Source organism: Labeo rohita, chromosome 25 (genome assembly GCF_022985175.1).
Source record: "Labeo rohita strain BAU-BD-2019 chromosome 25, IGBB_LRoh.1.0, whole genome shotgun sequence".
In the NCBI taxonomy this organism is placed as follows: Eukaryota; Metazoa; Chordata; class Actinopteri; order Cypriniformes; family Cyprinidae; genus Labeo; species Labeo rohita.
In genome coordinates this window covers 19,327,845-19,347,853 of record NC_066893.1, presented here as the reverse complement: position 1 = coordinate 19,347,853, position 20,009 = coordinate 19,327,845, and the positions used below count along the sequence as shown (strand labels likewise).

At 32.2% G+C, this 20,009-nt stretch overlaps 1 long non-coding RNA gene across 1 annotated transcript in view; it reads left to right on the top strand.

Annotated features, from left to right (window-relative positions):
- Window positions 1–20,009, top strand: part of LOC127156899 (uncharacterized) — a 39,348-nt gene that overhangs the window by 9,431 nt on the left and 9,908 nt on the right. The window contains exon 3 of the long non-coding RNA XR_007825797.1: window positions 17,604–17,892. This is a non-coding gene — a long non-coding RNA (uncharacterized LOC127156899). The remainder of the gene's footprint in view (window positions 1–17,603; window positions 17,893–20,009) is intronic.

The window sequence follows — 20,009 nt, the reverse complement described above, 5'->3', positions numbered from 1 at the left end:
CTTAAGTAGAAGTACAGATACTCATGTTTAAAAATACTCTGGTAAATGAAGTACTGACTACACTTTTTTACTTAAGTTAAGGTATGAGCTATGACCAAGTGGCAACCTCCCGGTCTCCCTCTTGAAGCCAACACGGAAGTAACTAAAACTGCAATTCATCGACTGGCCCTAGAGGATGGCTACAAAAGGGAGTCAATCCCATAGACCTACAATGTTAAAATGCCCAACTTTACAGCAGAAAAAAATATGTTTACAGCCTGGTACAAAAAAGTGTACCTTCACGAAAACTGTGAACGGTCCGTTTAATTTACATTAAGCCTTAAAGTTCTGCATAATTAAAGGTGTGGCCACTTGAGTGACAGGTGGATTACCCCTTTTGCCCTACAAGGCAAAAGACTGGCTTTAAAAATGGCTTTAAAGATTTTTATTTTTCCAGAAAAATTAATTATACAGTAGGTAGGACACTGGAAATCTGGCAATTAGATGTTTTAAAGAAAATGATCTCGAACTTGATTTTTGCCACTATTTTGAGTTAGTGTACTCCTTTGCATTGTCTGCAAAAAGTGAGATGTCATGCCAAGGTAAAAGGCAGTGACTGCCACATTATATACATTATTTGGGTGCTGTTCACCATTTACAGAATCATTATAGTAACATCTGTATAAAATCTAGTGAGCATTCGTTACCTCATAGGCTATAATGTGATTTAATTTTTTTTTTTCTGACCGTAACAACCAGACTAAAAGTTAATACTGTTTTGCAGCCAATTTATTTTCAGTGTTCGCTAACATTAAAGGATGCAAGACATACTTAGCACATTGTTTTGCATCGAATTAAATGAAAATAGCCTAATCTATAAGAACGACGGTGGATTGATGAACGCCAGCAAGTAGGAATAATGCTCAGAATGATTGTGTATTAAACATCTCCGATGACGTTCATTGCCATGGATTTTATTGAGTGTATTTGTAAACAGAATTGAATTAGACAAAAAAATACAGGAATAAATTTTCTGATTTTTATTATAAAAAAAAAAAAAAAACTGTGGGTTGCACAGTCTTCATTCAGGAGGCTTTTTTGGTTCATACACGTACACATTTACACTTATATGTTCATTGCCATGGATTTTATTGAGTTACAAGAAAAGGTAGAAAAGCGATTTAATTGCGAACTGTTACTGATTTTATGTGTAATACATGCTATGCTGACACAACAGTCCTCACATGTGTAGAACTGAGTGAATAATCTGCATTATAAAAAGAAAAAAAAAAAAAACGTACGATTATTTACGATTAATTATTGCTGCCAAGTTATCTAATTGTTGCTTGCTTACAGTGCTTTATGGAGCAGTTTGTTAGATCGAGATCTATCTAATTTGTTTGTCTAATGAAGTGCAGCACTGCTGTCACTACTGTCGAGTTAGGCAGGCGTGGTTTCAGCAACTAGGCACATCAGCTTCACCCACGTCCCACCTTTTTGCCCATTTTCGATTATCCGGGAGTGATGCGCTGTGACGCATTGCCAAGATGGCGGCGGCCGCCCCCCACCCACTTTAGGCTTCAAAAATGCTCTTCAGAAACCTATGAGTGACGTCACAGACACTACGTCCATGTCTATGGCTATGACATGTACTTAAGTAAAAAGTACCCATTACTACTATATGTTTTAGTGTCATGCTGGTAACTGGACCTCACATCATATTGACACATTAATACAAAATAACTTTTAATATTTAAAATTTTGTTAGCTAATGAATGTATCAAGGCCGAACAACCACTATGTAGAACAGGGCAGGACTTGGGCAAAAATTTTAGGCTAGGAAATCTCACACTTATCTAGGCCATCCCATTCACTGACAACAAATTCTGAAACCAAGGCAAACCCAATTTTTTGTACGGCCGTTACATTTTAAAAAAAGGTTTAAAGCCTTATGCTGAGGTTGTGCAAAATAATTAAATGTTCTCTCTTGAACTGCACCTTCATTTCCATTTTTCTTTTCAGTTTCTTCATTTTTCATTATATCTCTTTGCATCTCACTTTGTGTGTGATTACTTTTTCAATTATTTCCTTGCACCTGTCCCTTTTCCCATCAGTTATCTACTGTTATGAACAGAACTGTCTGCACTTTGGTGCAAAACAACCACCTCATAGTATTTGGTTTGCAATAACATAACTTTATTTTAGTTCAGTTTAAGGTATCACATGATGACCATGTTGTTTTATTGTAAAATGACTTAAATACTATAGATTTAATAACGCTGTATTTTCTAAAGTGGCTAAATGTCAAAATTAGTACAATAATAATTTCACCATGACAATATTTTTACAGAAAAAATTCTAATACTAAGCATGTTATTGCATTATCATGAGTAAATTATCCAAAATTTGCCATGTTTTTTTGGTAGGTTAATTTACAACCATAATTTTACCACAAATTTCACGGTTAGTGTAGCAAAATCTTAGTTAATTTGTGGTTACCATGGTTTAACTATAGTAATTAGTATTACTTTTATTAAGTATTAATTAGTAGTATTACATCACGACAATATCTTTACAGAAAAATCCTAATACTGAAAATGTTATTGCATTATCACGAGTCTTACTAAAATTAACCATGGTTTATTACAGTAAAAGTATAGTAACCATGTTTTGTTTTTGTTTTTGTTTTTTGTTTGTTTTTTGTCGGATTGCTTACAATCTGTTTTAATTTAACTACAGCCATAGTTTTACTACACATCTCATGGTTAGACTACGGTTAGTGTAACAAAACCATGGTTCATTTGTGGTTACCATGGTTTAACTATAGTAACCATTGTTTTTGGTTTAAATTGTCTTAAAGGTTGTGTTGTTATCTGCCCTAGCTCCCGCTAAACCTATTATAAAACGATCACTTATAACATTTGTTTGCTGAATTACTACTGTAACTTTACAGTAGATAATAATGATGTCCTTTAGCATGCAGTATTTTGAGTGATGATAGTAATTAATTTAGTTTAGTTTAATTATTAATCCTTTGGCTACTGCTAAGAGTTGCTAGCACTTAACTAAGTGCTAGCAACATGTTCGTTTCGTTTATTATTTTATACAATCCAAAACTCAGTGCTCCCTGTCTCTCCATTCAATTCTTCCTTCCCGCTCTCCCGGAAAGCTGCTGTCATTTGCCGACAGAGTGCAAGAAATTACCATAATAAACCATATATTGTGAAAGTGCATGTCGTCTGCTGTCGGAGCAGTTTTAATTTTTGTGATAGTGCAAACAGTTGAGAAGAGTTATGGTAACGGTTGGCGCAGACGCAGCCAGTTTAAAAAGGTTAATATGAATGATTTGCCATTTTTGCTTTTTGAAAATGAAATGCCCCAAATTGTGTTTTTCAGTCAATCAATCAATCAATCAATCAATCAATCAATCAATCAATCAATCAATAAATAAAAATGTATCAATATTTTATATTATGTTTATATATATATATATATATATATATATATATATATATATATATATATTATAATTTTGTATTATTTACTTTAATCCTTAGTCATAATAATTATAATAATATTAATAGCATCATATATATAAAGTTATACTACACACATTATTATTGTTATTAGTAGTAGTAGTAGTAGTAGTAGTAATAATAATAATAAACTTATTTTAATTATTACTATTATTATTTACTTGTAACTATTATTATTTACATAATAATAATAATAATAATAATAATAATACATAAACATTATTTATTATTATTATTATTATTATTATTATTATTTACTAAAAAAAAATAGTCACATGTTGGCCATGATGTAAACAATGTGACAACTCTGGGACAGTCATAATTTTTAAATAATTTTCACAATAAATATAATTTTATCCTTTTTAAAAAAAAAAAACAGAATTCTTTTTATGTGTTTATACTCATTTTATTTATTTATTTATTTTAACTTTATTCAATATTATTAATTCAATATATTTTTATATAAAAATACAGTTATTTTGTAATTAAAATTATATTTTTGTCATTAATTAAATAACATTAAATATACATTTATTATAAAAATTATATAATATTAATTTAACAGAATGTCATACCATATGCCATATCATACAAAGTAATAGTGCATTAATTTGTTCCCTTTTCCTTTTTTTCCTACAGCCATCCGCAGAAGAGACCTTTTAAAAATTACACAAAATTTTCAATTAGGCTCATTTTGGGTAATTTTGTCTAAAATCTTACTGAAGTTGTTTATTCAATTATATGTGGTCTCCTAACCTGACCTGGACATATGCAGCAAAAAAAAAAAAAAAATAAATAAATAAATAAATAATAATAATAATAATAATAATAATAATAATAATAATAATAATAATAATAAATAAAAAATAAGAATTAATTCTTATTTGAGATAGGGAAACATTAAACAATAACAGATAAAATACAAACATATTTCAGTTTCATCATTGTTTCTTCTAATATTTAGAAGAAGAAAAAAATAAATAAACTTTTTACAATGAACATCTGCTGCAAATAATCCAGTGCCAACAGCATTTTTCACATTATGAGCCCACAAATACGTCCTTTTTTCAGCAGCAGTTATTTGGCAATTCAAATCTGATCATGCAGGAAGTGAACCGTGCTTCTTCCTGCACAGCAAGCAGTTCTAGTGTTAAAGCAGTTAGTTGGGACTTTGTGTTATTTGGGTATAACTGGAACTGACTCGCATTCAAACAAAGTGAGGTGGCTGTCAGCCCAGCTTACACACAGATGGTGTTCAGCACCACGGACAGCGACCAGCACACTGTACTGTACATGAAGGCCAGGAATCAGGCATCTTTGCTAGAGCCTCTCGAGAAGGTGTTTCAGCTGTCTAGAGCTCATCACAAAGATTGAAAAGCTTCAAGTTGGCTTCGTGCAACACTTGAAGGATGTTTCCGATCTTGTTATCTCTAGATGTTCATGGTGTGAATAGCTAGAATGTGTTTCTCTCCTCATCAACACGTGAACCAGTAAGGTATGCATGAATTTCTCTTATGTTTCATATAGTGGCAGTGTTGACTTTATGTGAATGGGAATAGAAGAACCTTGTTTCCCCAAGAAATTTCTCTGAACAACTATAACCATGTCCTTCAACTTCCTGAAATACTAAAGGTCCAGAACAGCAGGAAAGTGCAAGCACGACTGCTCATCTTGACAGATAGAGAAGATGAGAAAAATGAAATTGTCACACAAGAAAAGTAAAGCTGTCAGAAAGAGTGTGTCTTTTGGCCCTGTGGACTTTTTTGTTTTAAACCACATTTTAAATGATGTATTGTGTTTTACTGCGTTTTGTGGTTGAAATGACATTTTGATCATTTTTAGAATAATATATCTCACTTATTTGTCTTGCTAAGGTTAACTTTGTATCTAAAACTTGTATATGCTGAATGCAGTTAATAATTCATATTATGTATTAATAATATTTATTCTTTAATTCTATATATCTAAAATTCTATATATTTATTATAATATGATATTTATTTTTAGAATATTATTTTATATATTGAAAAAATATTTATTTATTTATTTATTTATTTATTTATTTATTTATTTATTTATTTATTTATTTATTTATTTATTATTATTATTATTAATAATAATATTTACTTGCAAAAAATCAAATATGTTGGCAGGCGGCAGCAGTAGTAGTAGTAGTATTTACTTGCAAAATTCAAATATGTTTGCTGGTTTTATTTATTTATTTGCTTGCTTGCTTGGAAAATTATTATTATTTACTTGATATTATTATTTTTATTATTATTATTGTTATTATTATTATTATTATTATTTACTTTAAAAATCATAGTAGTCATAATAATAATTGTAATAATATTAATAGCATCATATATATATATATATATATATATATATATAAGAATGTCACATAATACTATATAAATGATAATGCTCTATTATTATTATTATTATTATTATTATTTACTTAAATCACAATAATTATAATATCATATACATACATAAATAATAATTATAATAATATTAATAGCATCATATACATTCAAACATTATATAGTAGTAGTAGTAGTAATAATAATAATAATAATAATAATATATACATGATAATACTCATTATTATTATTATTATTATTATTATGCTTAAAATTATTATAGTTATTATTAATAATTATTTTATTATTTATTTGAAATGTTGTTGTTAATAATAATAATAATATTAATAATAGTTATTATTATTGTTATTACTATTATTATTATGAACATGATATACTTGAAGTTGTTGTTGTTGTTGTTGTTGTTGTTGTTGTTGTTGTTATTATTATTATTATTATTATGTACTTGTGAAAAATAGTCACATATGTTGACCGTGATGGATATAATGGCAACACTGGGGGGCAGTCAGAATTTTTTAATAATTTATCACTATAAATATAATGTTATCTTTTATCAAAATCTTCATACTTTAAAAACAAAATTCTTTGTATGTATTTATACTTTTATTTATTTATTTTAACTTTATTAATTTATTTGAACTGTATTCATTCAGCAGACACTTATATAAAGGCAGTTATCAACTGATGTACAGTGTGTTTAATTATTAATAAAGAAAGTTTAATTATTTATTTGACTCAAATACTAAAAAGTTTGTTTGACTTAATTAATAAATTGTAAATGACTGCATTATTCAATTGTTAAATTTATTCTTTTAAATGATTTAATAATTACTTTGCAAATTGCAAGTTTTAGTTTCTACCTGTTAGATTACAAATTATTTTAGGCTTGAGCAATTGTAGAAAAATAGATGTTGGAACTTTCTACTGAGAGAAATGAAAATCAACCCCTGCTGAGTAATCAAAGTGCTTGTAGTTGTAGAAACATGTACTGCATTGCATTATCACAATATCAGCCAAGAATTTACTAAAAAATGTACCTACGGTCTGCGGTGACTCCTCTAAAGCTTGGAAATTTGCTTTTTTTTGGGAAATAAAATATCTGCTTTACTGCTTCCAGCTCTTCTCCTCCATGACCCAGAAATCAGTATTAGCCCTGCCATTTTCATTTAGTCCCAGTAGTGGAGAGGATCAGAAAATGTGCTCCAGGATATTTGAGTACGTCCTATCTCAGATGTCCCGCTGATATAAATACATTTATGCTCTTGCAGGAGCATGTTTGATGTTAAATGATAGGGGAGGCCATCACATGTGTTTTTCTATTAAAAAGAGCGTGTCATTTAAGTCATGGAGTCTCTTCCATCAAAGCTGTGCGTGGCAGAGATGGTTTGATATGAAGTCAGTTGCGGAAGACTGCTCTTCATCACTGTCACTTGTTTAGTGTGTTATTTTCCTCTTTCTCAACATGTGAAAAGAATGAAGGGCTGTCAGTTTGATAGATGCCGGTATGACAGATGAGGTGGATGATGGGCTCCCGCCACACGCTTCGTAGAAGCTGTTATGCTTAGCGCAACTAAGCCGAACCTCATCTGCTTCCTAATTTGGCTTTCAGGATTTTTTTTTTTTTTTTTTTCTCAGGAAGATCTGCAGTAGATTTAGATTGATGGAGGTGGATATGATTATCTAGTTGGCATCTTCACTGTTTGTTTATGCATTTTGTCTTCAGTTCTGTTTACTCATGTTTAAAATTCATTGACTTATGTGTGCATTTTAGTTTGCACATTTTAGATTGCAAATTTCTTGAAGTTTCTCAAGAGCGATTGTAGAAAAATATATCTTCTTGGAAACTTTCTACCTTGTTTATGATTCATACCTTTAATGATTTCCTACAATCTCCTGCATAAGTCAAGTGAAAAGTATGAATCATAAACAAAGTAGAAAGTTTTCAAGATCTATTTATTTATTTATTTACTTAAAAATACAGAAAACTGTCATAATCATCATCATAAACAATTTTTTTTTTTTTTTTTATTGTTCAAAAGCATTGTGTAAAAAAATTATACCAAATGTAACATTTATCTGTTTAATATTTTTTTCCTTGTCCCAGACTCAAATTTAAAACGTTAAGACATGGAAATCCATCATAGAAATATGAATAGATTTTAATATGTAATATTAATAAACATTTATCATAAATATATTAAACTTGTAACTTAAATACGAATAAAAAACTCTCATAATCCCCATCATAATTTTATTTTGTATTGTTCAAAAGCATTATTGTGTTAAAAAATAATTTACATGAAATTTATTTGTTTATTCATTCAGATGTTAGAATGTTTATTTTATTTTATTTTATTATTTTGTTTTATTTATTATTTTTTATTTTATTTATTTATTTATTTTTATTTTTATTTTTATTTTATTTTATTTTATTTTATTAATCTTTTTTTCCCTTGTTCCAGACTCAAGTTTAAAACTTTAAAATATGGACACCATCATAAAAATAATAATGCTTTTCAAAAACTAGAAAAAAAAAATGTCATGATCACCATTATGAACAATTTCATTTTGTATTGTTCAAAAGCATTATTGTGTAAAAATAATTTATATTAAATTTATTTATTCATTCATTCAGACGTCAGAATATTTTTTAATTTAATTTCATTTAATTTTATTTTATTTTATTTAATTTTATTTTATTTTATTTTATTTTATTTTATTTTATTTTATTTTTTTATCTATTTTTTCCTTGTTCCAGACTCAAATTTTAAAACTTTAAAATCCTAAACATAAATAATAATAATAATAATAAATAAATAAATAAATAAATAAATAAATAAATAAATAAATAAATAAATAAATAAATAATTAAATAATAAAAAAACGGTCATGATCACCATCATAAACAATTTCATTTTGTATTGTTCAAAAGCGTTATTATGTAAAAATAATTTACATTAAATGTAACATTTGTTTATTTTTTCCTTTTTACAGAAATTTAAAAAGTTAAAATATGGAAATCCATTATAATTGTGTAAAAATAATTTTAATTTACTTTAATTGTTTATCTTTTTTCCTTGTTCCAGACTCAAATTTAAAACTTCAAAAACTTGAATAAAAAGAAAAACAAAACAAAACAAAAAAAAAAAAAAAAAAAAAAATCCTGTAACTGTGTTATCAGACGTGTTTCTGGTTAACACAAATTTTGATTTCCAATAATACTGTCATAAATAAGTGTTATTTATGTATGCATATGTATGTATTTATTTTTTAACGATAACTTAAATGCCAGCTTTAAATGAACTGTAGCAAGACAAACACATCCGTCGATTTTGTCATTTCCATTCCGAAATGCTATTAGAAAAATTCTAACAAAAATAACCACTTGTCATTTTGTTGACGGACAAATGAAAGTTGTAATAGTGTGAAAAGTATGTTTTAATAGTTAATCTTCTTAAAGTCAACAGCATAAAAAGAACAGCGTGTGCAATGTATTAGAGTAATCCAGAATGCATCAGCCCTTGCTGTCAGCTTTAGTGGCCGTGTTTATAAGATGTATTATGAGAGTTTATACTGCTCCTTTATCTCCTTTGAGCAAAAGGCCATAATAATCCAATTCTGTGTTATGCTCATAGTCAGAAAATAACTGTCTCCCCTTCCTCTTGTTTTGATTTAAATCAGATAAAACAGTGGCACACAGTTTCCAGTGTTGCCGTATGTGTAATTATATGGTAGATGGTGCTAATTAAACAACAGCAAGACTGCTGAACGCACTGCTTTAGATAGTATGGCGCTCTGCTGGAAAGCTTAAAATAAAACAAAGCAAACAGAGTGCTGATGTTGTAATCCGCAGCGAACAATAGCTCATTTATATTTCTTGGTGGTATAATGTAGTGGAAGTAATAGCTATGTAGCTGCAAAATTACTTTGTGGCATTATTTAAGGCTGGAGATAAACATGCTTGCATGCTTTTTCAGTGTCTCTTTTTGCAGATTACATTTGATATGCCAGTAGGTGGCGACAAGTTAATCGCTGAATCATTCACTCAACTGTTTCATTCAAAAACACAATTTGTGTAGTCTTTGAGTGACTCACTGAATCATTTACTCAACCATTTCATTAAAAAACACTTTTGTTCTGAAACAAAACAGGTTAATGTCTTTATAAATAACTTACTGAATCATTAACTCAACTGTTTTATTCAAAAGCACTACTTTATTCAGGGACAAAACAAGTTAATTTCTTTACAAATGACTTACTGAATCAATCACTCAACCGTTTCATTCAAAAATACTCTTTTGTTCAGGAACAAAACAAGTTGCAGTCTTTATGGGTGGGTCATTGAACCATTCACTGAACCGTTTAATTCAAAAACACTGTTTTGTTCAGAAACAAGATAATGTCTTTATAAATGACTCACTGAATCATTTACTAAACCAGTTAATTTAATTTCAAGTTAATTTCTTTATAAATGACTTACTGAATCAATCACTCAACCGTTTCATTCAAAAACAGTATTTTGTTCAGGAACAAAACAAGCTGCAGTCTTTATGGGTGGGTCACTGAATCATTCACTGAACCGTTTAATTCAAAAACACTTTTGTTCAGGAACAAAACAGGTTAATGTTTTTATAAATGACTTACTGAATCGTTCACTCAACTGTTTTATTCAAAAGCACTATTTTGTTCAGGAACATAAGTTAATTTCTTTATAAATGCCTCACTGAATCAATCACTCAACTGTTTCATTCAAAAACACTTTTGTTCAGGAACAAAGCAAGTTGCAGTCTTTATGGGTGACTCATACCGTTTTATTCAAAAACACAAGTTAATGTCTTTATAAATGACTCACTGAATCATTCACTCAGCCGTTTCATTCAAAAACACTATTTTATTCAGGAACAAAACAAGTTAACGTCTTTATAAATGACTCACTGAATCATTCACTCAGCCGTTTCATTCAAAAACACTATTTTATTCAGAAACAAAACAAGTTAATGTCTTTATAAATGACTCACTGAATTAATCACTCAACAGTTTAAATAAAAAAATTCAAAACTTTTCATTTTGGATTTTTTTTTTTCTTTTGAGACAGGAAGTGAGTGGGAGAAAGAGATGGGGTGGGATCGGGAAAGGTTCACAAGGCGGGATTCGGGATTTGGGACACCCAAGGCGCAACTGCACCATATGTCTGCGCACTGTCCATAAGGCTATTGGCACCGACAATACCTTTTCATTTTGAAACAAAATGAGACCATCCTTATGAGTGAGCCAAGAAGATTCTTCAGTTGTGTCCATTAAATCAGGATCAGTATCTTTGCCTCACACGTTGATCAGGTTGTTGATTGTGGCCTGTGGAATGTTGGTCCACTCCTCTTCAATGGCTGTGCAAAGTTGCTGGATATTGGGAGGAACTGGAACACGCTGTCGTATACGACGATCCAGAGCATCCCAAACATACTCAATGGGTGACATGTCCGGGGAGTATGCTGGCCATGCAAGAACTGGGATGTTTTCAGCTTCCAGGAATTGTGTACAGATCCTTGCAACATGGAGCCATACATTATCATGCTGCAACATGAGGTGATGGTCGTGGATGAATGGCACAACAATGGGCCTCAGGATCTCGTCACAGTATCTTTGTGCATTCAGAATGCCATCAATAAAATGCACCTGTGTTCGTTGTCCATAACATATGTTTGCCCATACCATAACCCCACCGCCACCACAGGCCACTCGATCCACAACGCTGACATCAGCAAACCGCTCACCCACATGACGCCATACATGCTGTCTGCCATCTGCCCTGTACAGTGAAAACTGGGATTCATCCGTGAAGAGAACACCTCTCCTAAGTGCCAGACACTATCGAATGTTAGCTTTGCCCACTCAGGTTAGTTACGACGAACTGCAGTCAGGTCGAGACCCCGATAAGGACGACGAACATGCAGATGAGCTTCCCTGAGTCGGTTTCTGACAGTTTGTGCAGAAATTCTTTGGTTGTGCAAACCGATTGTTGCAGCAGCTGTCCGGGTGGCTGATCTCAGACGATCTTGGAGGTGAAGATGCTGCATGTGGAGGTCCTGGGCTGGTGTGGTTACACATGCTCTGCGGTTGTGAGGCCGGTTGGATGTACTGCCAAATTCTCTGAAACGCCTTTGGAGACGTCTTATGGTAGAGAAATGAACATTCAATTCACGGGCAACAACGCTGGTGGACATTCCTGCGGTCAGCATGCCAATTGCATACTCCCTCAAAACTTGCGACATCTGTGTCATTTGTGTGATAAAACTGCACATTTTAGAGTGGCCTTTTATTGTGACCAGCCTAATGCACACATGTGCAATAATCATGCTGTCTAATCAGCATCTTGATATGCCACACCTGTGAGGTGGATGGATTATCTCGGCAAAGGAGAAGTGCTCACTAACACAGATTTAGACAGATTTGTGTACAATATTTGAGAGAAAAAGGCCTTTTGTGTACATGGAAAAAGTCTTAGATCTTTGAGTTCAGCAACTTAATGGGGGCAAAAACAAAAGTGTTGCATTTATATTTCTGGTCAGAGTACATATGTGACCCTGGACCACAAAACCAGTCTTAAGTCGCTGGGGTATATTTGTAGCAATAGCCAAAAATACATTGTATGGGTCAAAATTATAGATTTTTCTTTTATGCCAAAAATCATTAGGAAATTAAGTAAAGATCATGTTCCATGAAGATATTTTGTAAATTTCCTACTGTAAATATATCAAAACTTAATTTTTGATTAGTAATATGCATTGCAAAGAACTTAATTTGGACAACTTTAAAGGTGATTTTCTCAATATTTTGTTTTTTTGGCCCATCAGATTCCATATACTGAAATAGTTGTATCTCGGTCAAATATTGTCCTATCCTATCAAACCATACATTGATAGAAAGCTTATTTATTCAGCTTTCAGATGATGTATAAAGCTCAATTCGAAAAATTGACGCTTATGACTGATTTTGTGGTCCAGGGTCACATATATGCATACATAAATATTGACAAATTATGATTTGAGTAATACTTTTTTCTGTTTAGTACCCAGATTTAAAACATCATCCAATCATATTCACAATTGTGCATAATTTCATTTAGCCAGCAAATAATTGTGAATGACTTATCGCCCAACCCTAGTTGCATTCTGTGTACAACTGTGATATCAGTTCCAAACAGATTGTAAAATGGTATGTGTGTCTCCATTTGCTTCCCCTTTGTAATCTTTAAAGCCACTTAGTGTCTTGTCATTTAATCTCCCCTGGCTGTTGGACCTTATCTGTCCATTATGTCTCCACTCAGACTCCAATTGTCCCTTGCGGGATGGCCTCTAGTTGTGTCCATCTAACTATCGCAAAAATCCAGTGTCAGGCAGCGCAAGCTTCCCTGCCCCTAAATGCTAGCAGTAATTGTACAACAGATAAACAGCATTGTACTACAGTACTTGATCAAAACAATACATATCAGAGTCTCACAAATAATGTTTGTTGCTGCTAGACTAAATCAGCCTGGCACACAGATTATTTTTACATTTTTAACAGTAACAGCATTTGATGAGCAGGTGGTCTGATATGCCATCATGGCTGTGTAACCTTATAGCTCTGTTATCATAGAACCCTGATGCGTCTCGTCATCTTTCATGAGGGAGATGAGTGCTGATGGATAAATGCTCCAGTTTGTTTTTTTTTTCCTGCCAGCATGCAATTTTCATAACAGCCTCAAGTGTCCTCAAACTATGTTGAAAGCCAACCTCTGGCTAGCCGCTGAGGTGTCCAAGTGTTTGCCTTAAAGGGATCGTTAACCCAAAAATGAAAGTTTGCCATCATTTACTTATCCTCATGAGTTTCTTTCTTTTGTAGAACATACAGAATAGAATGAATGATGAACTTGACTCTTAAGTGACTTTTCCCTCACACAAAGCTAAAGAAAGCCTTCAAGTATACAAATGGTTTAAACTACTTTTAAGATGATTTTATGGTGCTTTTTATTGTGTTTATAGCATGAAGGCTGATGGTCTCCATCCATTGTCATTGTATGGAAAAAAGCAGCTTAGACATGATACTGTACTGTAATGAATATTCCAGAAGTCAAATATAAAAAAGCAGAGAAGAATATTCTAACTCAGGATTAACTTAAATTATTTTTTGCAACTTTGCCAAAGCTGTCTTGTTGACATTACGTAAATAAACTTTGATCTTTTTATTTCATCTTTTCTTTTTGTGAGATCAAATATGACAGGATGCCAGTTTACCTTTTGATGTGCTATTTGCAAAAAAGAAGAAATGAAATGAAGATCTACCAGTATATTGGCATAGTCAATTCACTAACAAAAATGTGTAACTTTTTAAGCATAAATTGTTTATTTGGTTTTAAATGTTAAAAACATACTACCAGTCAAAACGTTTTTTTTTTTTTTGTTTTTTAAAGAAGTATTTTCTGCTCACCAAGCCTGCATTTTTTTTATCCAAAATACAGCAAAAGCAGTAATATTGTAAAATTATACTATTTATTTAAATTGTTAATTTAAACTATTAAAAACAACTGCCTTCTATTTAAATATATTTAAAAATGTAATTTATTCCTCTGTTCAAAACCAAATTTTTTTTTAGCATCATTACTCCAGTCTTCAGTATCACATAATCCTTCAGAAATCATTATAATATGCAGATGTGCCTTTCAAGAAATTTGTTTATATTATCAATATTTAAAACAGATGTGTACACTTTTTAAGATTCTTTGATGAACCCAAAAGATCCGAAGATCAGCATTTATCTGAAATAAAAAGCTTTTGTAATATTATACACTATACCACTGAAAAACTTCAAGTGTGTGTGTGTGTGTGTGTGTGTGTGTGTGAAAAAAAAAAAAAAAAAAATATATATATATATATATATATATATATATTAATTATATATATTAATTATAGTTTTTTTTTCTTCTGAACTTTCTATTCATCAAAGAAACCTGAAAAAAGTTAGACTTGGCTGTTTTCAACATAATAATAATAATAATAATAATAATAATAATAGTAATAGTAATAGTAATAGTGTAACAGGGAGTGAGAGGCGAGAGGCGAGCGGATCCATATGCAAGCTTTTATTGTAGGGACGAGACAGATACATGGTCGTACAGGCAGGGTCGAGACGGGAGCAGACGGGTATATCACAGGCAGTAGAAGAGAATAATCCAATAAACAAGAGCGATAGTCCAAAAGGCAGGCGGCTAGACAGTCAAAACGAGAAAACCAGGCGGGAAAGGCAAAACACTGAGGACTAGGAACTCGGAACAGGAAACTAGGAAACGCTAACAATACAACAATACAACAATCCGTGAAGTGCACTGGGGAGGACCGGGGCTTTATAGAACGCCTGATTGGTCACGGGGGCTGACGCAATCAGTGCGGTGGAGGATGGGAGATGCAGTCCGGAGTGTGGTGCAACAGTCAGAGTGTGTAGGTGAGGTGAGAGTGACATCTGGTGGTGAGCGGACAACAGGACACCGACCAGATTCGTGACAAATAGTAATAGTAATAATAAAAAAAAAATGTTTTTTGACCAGCAAATCAGAATATTAGAATGTTTTCTAAAGGATCCTGTGACTGGAATTACTGATACTAGAAATTAAGCTTTGAAATCACAAGAATAAATTACATTTAAAAATATATTCAAAGAGAAAACAGTTGTTTTAAATAGCAGAAATATTTAAATTTTTTACTGTTTCTGCTGTACTTTGGATCTAATAAATGCAGGCTTGATGAGCAGAAGAGACTTCTTTTTAAAAAAAAAAAAAACAAAACAAAAAAAAAACATTAAAAATCTTTTGACTGGTAGTGTACTTCATAGTTTGTTTTGCTCTGGACTTCTGTATCACTTCTCACCGTAGCTCACAGCTTAAAATACAGAAATTTTCTTACAAAAATGCATTGATTCACTTCAGAAGGCCTTTATTAACCCCCCAGAGCTGTGTTGAGTATTACTTATGATGATTGATTCACTTTATTGGACTTCAAAATCTCAACAGTCATTCACTGCCATTATAAAGCTTGAAAGAGCCAGGACATTTTTTAATATAACTCTGACTGTATTTGTCTAAAAGAAGAAAGTCATATACACCTAGGATGGCCTGAGGGTGAATAAATCATAGGGTTATTTTCATTTTTGGATGAATTATTCCTGCAATCGGTTGTTTTTCTTGCCTACTAACATACTGGACAGAAAGATTGCTGCAAATGCTAAAATCTCTTTATTGATATCCAGTGAGACTCTCAAAAAGATATAGCTGAGATGTTCTTGAGAACCGCAAGTTTTGAGTTTCACATCACCAAACAAAAAAACAGCATGTTAATACTATATTTTCGAGTAGATGCTTCAAATCCCTTCCCGCAATACACATAGTTCCACACTGGCATATTTATCATGTCTTTTGAGCTTGTTTCACACCTCACGGATCGAATGCTGAATGTATAGAGCAACCTGACTGACATTTTCCTCGCCTAAGGGATTATACAAGTGTTTTAAAAGGCGACTCGGTGAGGGGCGGCAGATAGAGAGAAAACAAACAGATCACAACAAAGAGCAGCCTTATACCACAACTATAAAACACCACAGCAGGTATATGAGGTAAAAAGCCCATCTCATTAAAAGCTGCCAGATCTCCTGCAATCCCAGAATTGTCCATTAAAATGATTAAAGGGAACGGGGAGTCTGCAAGCGGTGGGGTTGGCCGGGGAGCAAAGAGTTGTGCTCGGATGTGTGGCGAGCACCTTGGAGACATCGCTGTTATGAACTAGAATAGGAACGGTATTGATGGCCGTGTTGTCCTTTTGCATTGGTGGAGATGATTTCCTACTGTACTGAGGGTGACGTGTTACAAGAACATTATGGAATTAGCTGGTTTCTAGTTACAAACAGCAGGAGGAGAGTATTTGTCAGTGGATGGTGATAAAAAGGCAAAAGTAACTTAGCACATTGCTTTCTGTAAAAAAACAATCAATAATTACTAAAATGCCAACACAATTGTTGACTTTTTGAATTTAAAGATCAGGGTAAATTTAACTTATTTTGTCTTTTGGGAAACGTAACTATCTTGTGTAGCCTCTGAAGGACAGTACTAAATGAAAAAAATATGATATTTAGGCAAAATTAGAAAAATGTACATATCTCCATTCTGTTCAAAAGTTTTCACCCCCCGGCTCTTAACGCATCGTTTCTCTTTTTGGAGCGTCAGTGAGCATTTGAACCTTCTGTAATAGTTGCATATGAGTCCCTCAGTTTTCCTCAGTGTGAAAAGATGGATCTCAAAATCTTAGTCATTGTTGGAAAGGGTTCAAACTGAATCAAGAATCAAGGGTATGTAAACTTTTGAAGGCGTAATTTTATAAATTCAGCTATTATTTTCTCTTGTGTACTATATGTAAACATCTTTTACGTGAAATATCTTATTCAGGTCAGTACTAAATAAACAATTTTGGTAAAATAATTAACATTTTGCAGATTCTGAAAGGGATATGTAAACTTTTGACCTCAACTGTACAATATTGCTTTCAAATTAGCTTTCAAATAGCTTCTGATAAATGCATCACGTATGTACATATTGTTTCGTACGATTGTGTAATTCAAACACATGCCCACGAGATAAAAAAAAAAGTCAACAATGTGGTTCTTTTTTTGTCGTCCACAGATACGATCTGCAAACATAACAAGATCGGAGACATTCACTTGTTCCTTGATCCACCGCAGGTGACCCTGAAATGGAAAACGCTGAAGTGCTACAGAGCTGGTTACCCACATTTGACTCATTCACCTTGAACAAGGCTTACAATGTTTCTACGGTGAAAACGCACGAGTCTGCTATTGCCTGTGACCTCGGTAATGGAAGCCAGTGCCTTTTCACTTCACTATGTCAAAGGAATGATGCAGATACAGAAAATGAGAGTGAAATTACCCTGGAGGAGCATTTATGCTGACAGGTAATTATGTTATTAATTATTAAGGCAAACATCAGTATTATTGCTCATGCTTAGTTGAGTCATGCAGTATCTATAAAACCCTGGCAACCACTTTAGCTTGACTTTTGAGCAAGCAAATTCAGATTAATTGCATATATAAAACTTTTTTTGTGTCATATATAGGGAAAAAATGTGCTGTTCGCTGCACCTAAAATGTATAATTGCAGAAAAAATGTATACGTTGTATTGAACATTAATGGAGCAACAGATTTTGTGTGAAAATAAATGATAAGAGTAGTTGTTTATTAAAAAAAGTTGTTTATTTTGTTTAAAATATCTTATAAATGTATGAGGGGGTAAAAGGCACACTGTACTGATACAAATACTTTAGCTAAAATAATGTTTTTTTTTCTAAATAATGTCTAAGTTAATACTTGTTCAAAACAATCACTTTAGCAAAGTTTGTACTATTTTCTGCTTATTTTGAAAAATAAAAGAATTATTTTTTGTTCAGTATACTGTCATTAATATAAAACATTTTTTAAAATACAGAAACAAAATCATTTCAAAATGTAAAGATTCTGAAAGCACTGAAGGAGATCCCATAATTTAATATAGATTTACAGTAGTAACAACAAATGATATTTTATTATATGATATAATTAATAACTTGTTTTTAAATATGATGGTTTCATTCTAAACATGGTGGTTATCTCTAAGATGGACACCCAACATAATATATGATATTTGCCATCTGAATCTAATGTCACATCAACAAATGGAAAAGTCAGCCTTCTGTTAATTATCGTGTTAATATTGTGCCTTTTAGCCCCAACAGCAGGGGTGCTTTTTTCCCCAAATACCATACTTTTATATATTCTTTTGTTATTTAAAAACCGCCGTTTTAATTATCATAAACAAAACTGAAAATCATTAAGAAGACATTTGTCTCAAGATATACTTAATAATGTTAGCGATTCTCATTTGCTATTTAAATCTACATTATTTTTAAAAACATCAAATATTAGATCAAGTAAGCACAGAATCGACTTTACTCTTCTGCCCGCAATCGCGGCAAACATCAACCAATATTGCACGTGTTTGTTGAAAACAGATGTTTTGGAACGTGCTACGCCACTTTTTCTGCCATCTAGTGGTTAAGAGGAAAATTAAATCAAAGGCGCCTTTTACCTCAGGGCGCCTTTAGCTCGTCGTACCCTACTGTGTATATAGTGCCTGCCAAAAGTATTCACACCCCTTTATTTTTTCACATTTTATGTTGCAGCCTTATGTTAAACTGCTTTAAATTACTTATTTTCCAGATCGATCTACACTCCGTACACCATAATGACAAAGCACAAAACAGCTTTGTAACAACCTTATTAAAACGCAAATTTATTAGAAATAAAAAAACTAAAATATTCCATTGCATAAGTATTCATACCCTATTCTGGGAAATTTGAAATGTAGCTCAGGAGCACTCAAATCACTTGTAGATGTTATTATACTAAACACTTATATTATACTATACTTATACTATACTATTAAACTGTGATGAATTCATTTGAATGAGTATGATTTGGAAAGGCACACACCTCTCAGGAAAGGTCTGATAATGCATATCAGAGCAAAAACCAAGCCTTGAGGTCAAAATAACTGCCTGTAGAGCCTGTAGAGAAACTGGCTTTTGTCAAGGCACAAGGCACAGATCTGGGGAAGAGTTCAAAAAAATTTTCTGCTGCATTGAAGGTTCACAGAAGCATGTAGCCTCCATTATACATAATGGAAGATGCTTGGAACAAGTAGGACTTTTCCTAGAGCTGAGAAATTGATGAAGAAGGGGCTTGGTTATACTGGTGACCAAGAAGCTGATGGTCACTCTAGTTAAGCTCCATGATCATTTATGCAGATGCGAGAAACTTACAGAAGGACAAACATCACTGCAACACTCCACCAATCCCGTCTTTATGGCTGTGTGGTCAAACTCAATCCTCTCCTTAGTGAAGACACATGAAAACCCACTTGGAATTTGCAAAAAAGCACCTAAAGGATCCTCAGACTGTGAGAAACAAGGTCTGATGAACCTCAGTTCCAAGCATCATGTTTGAAGGAAACCAAGCACTTCTCATCACCTGCAG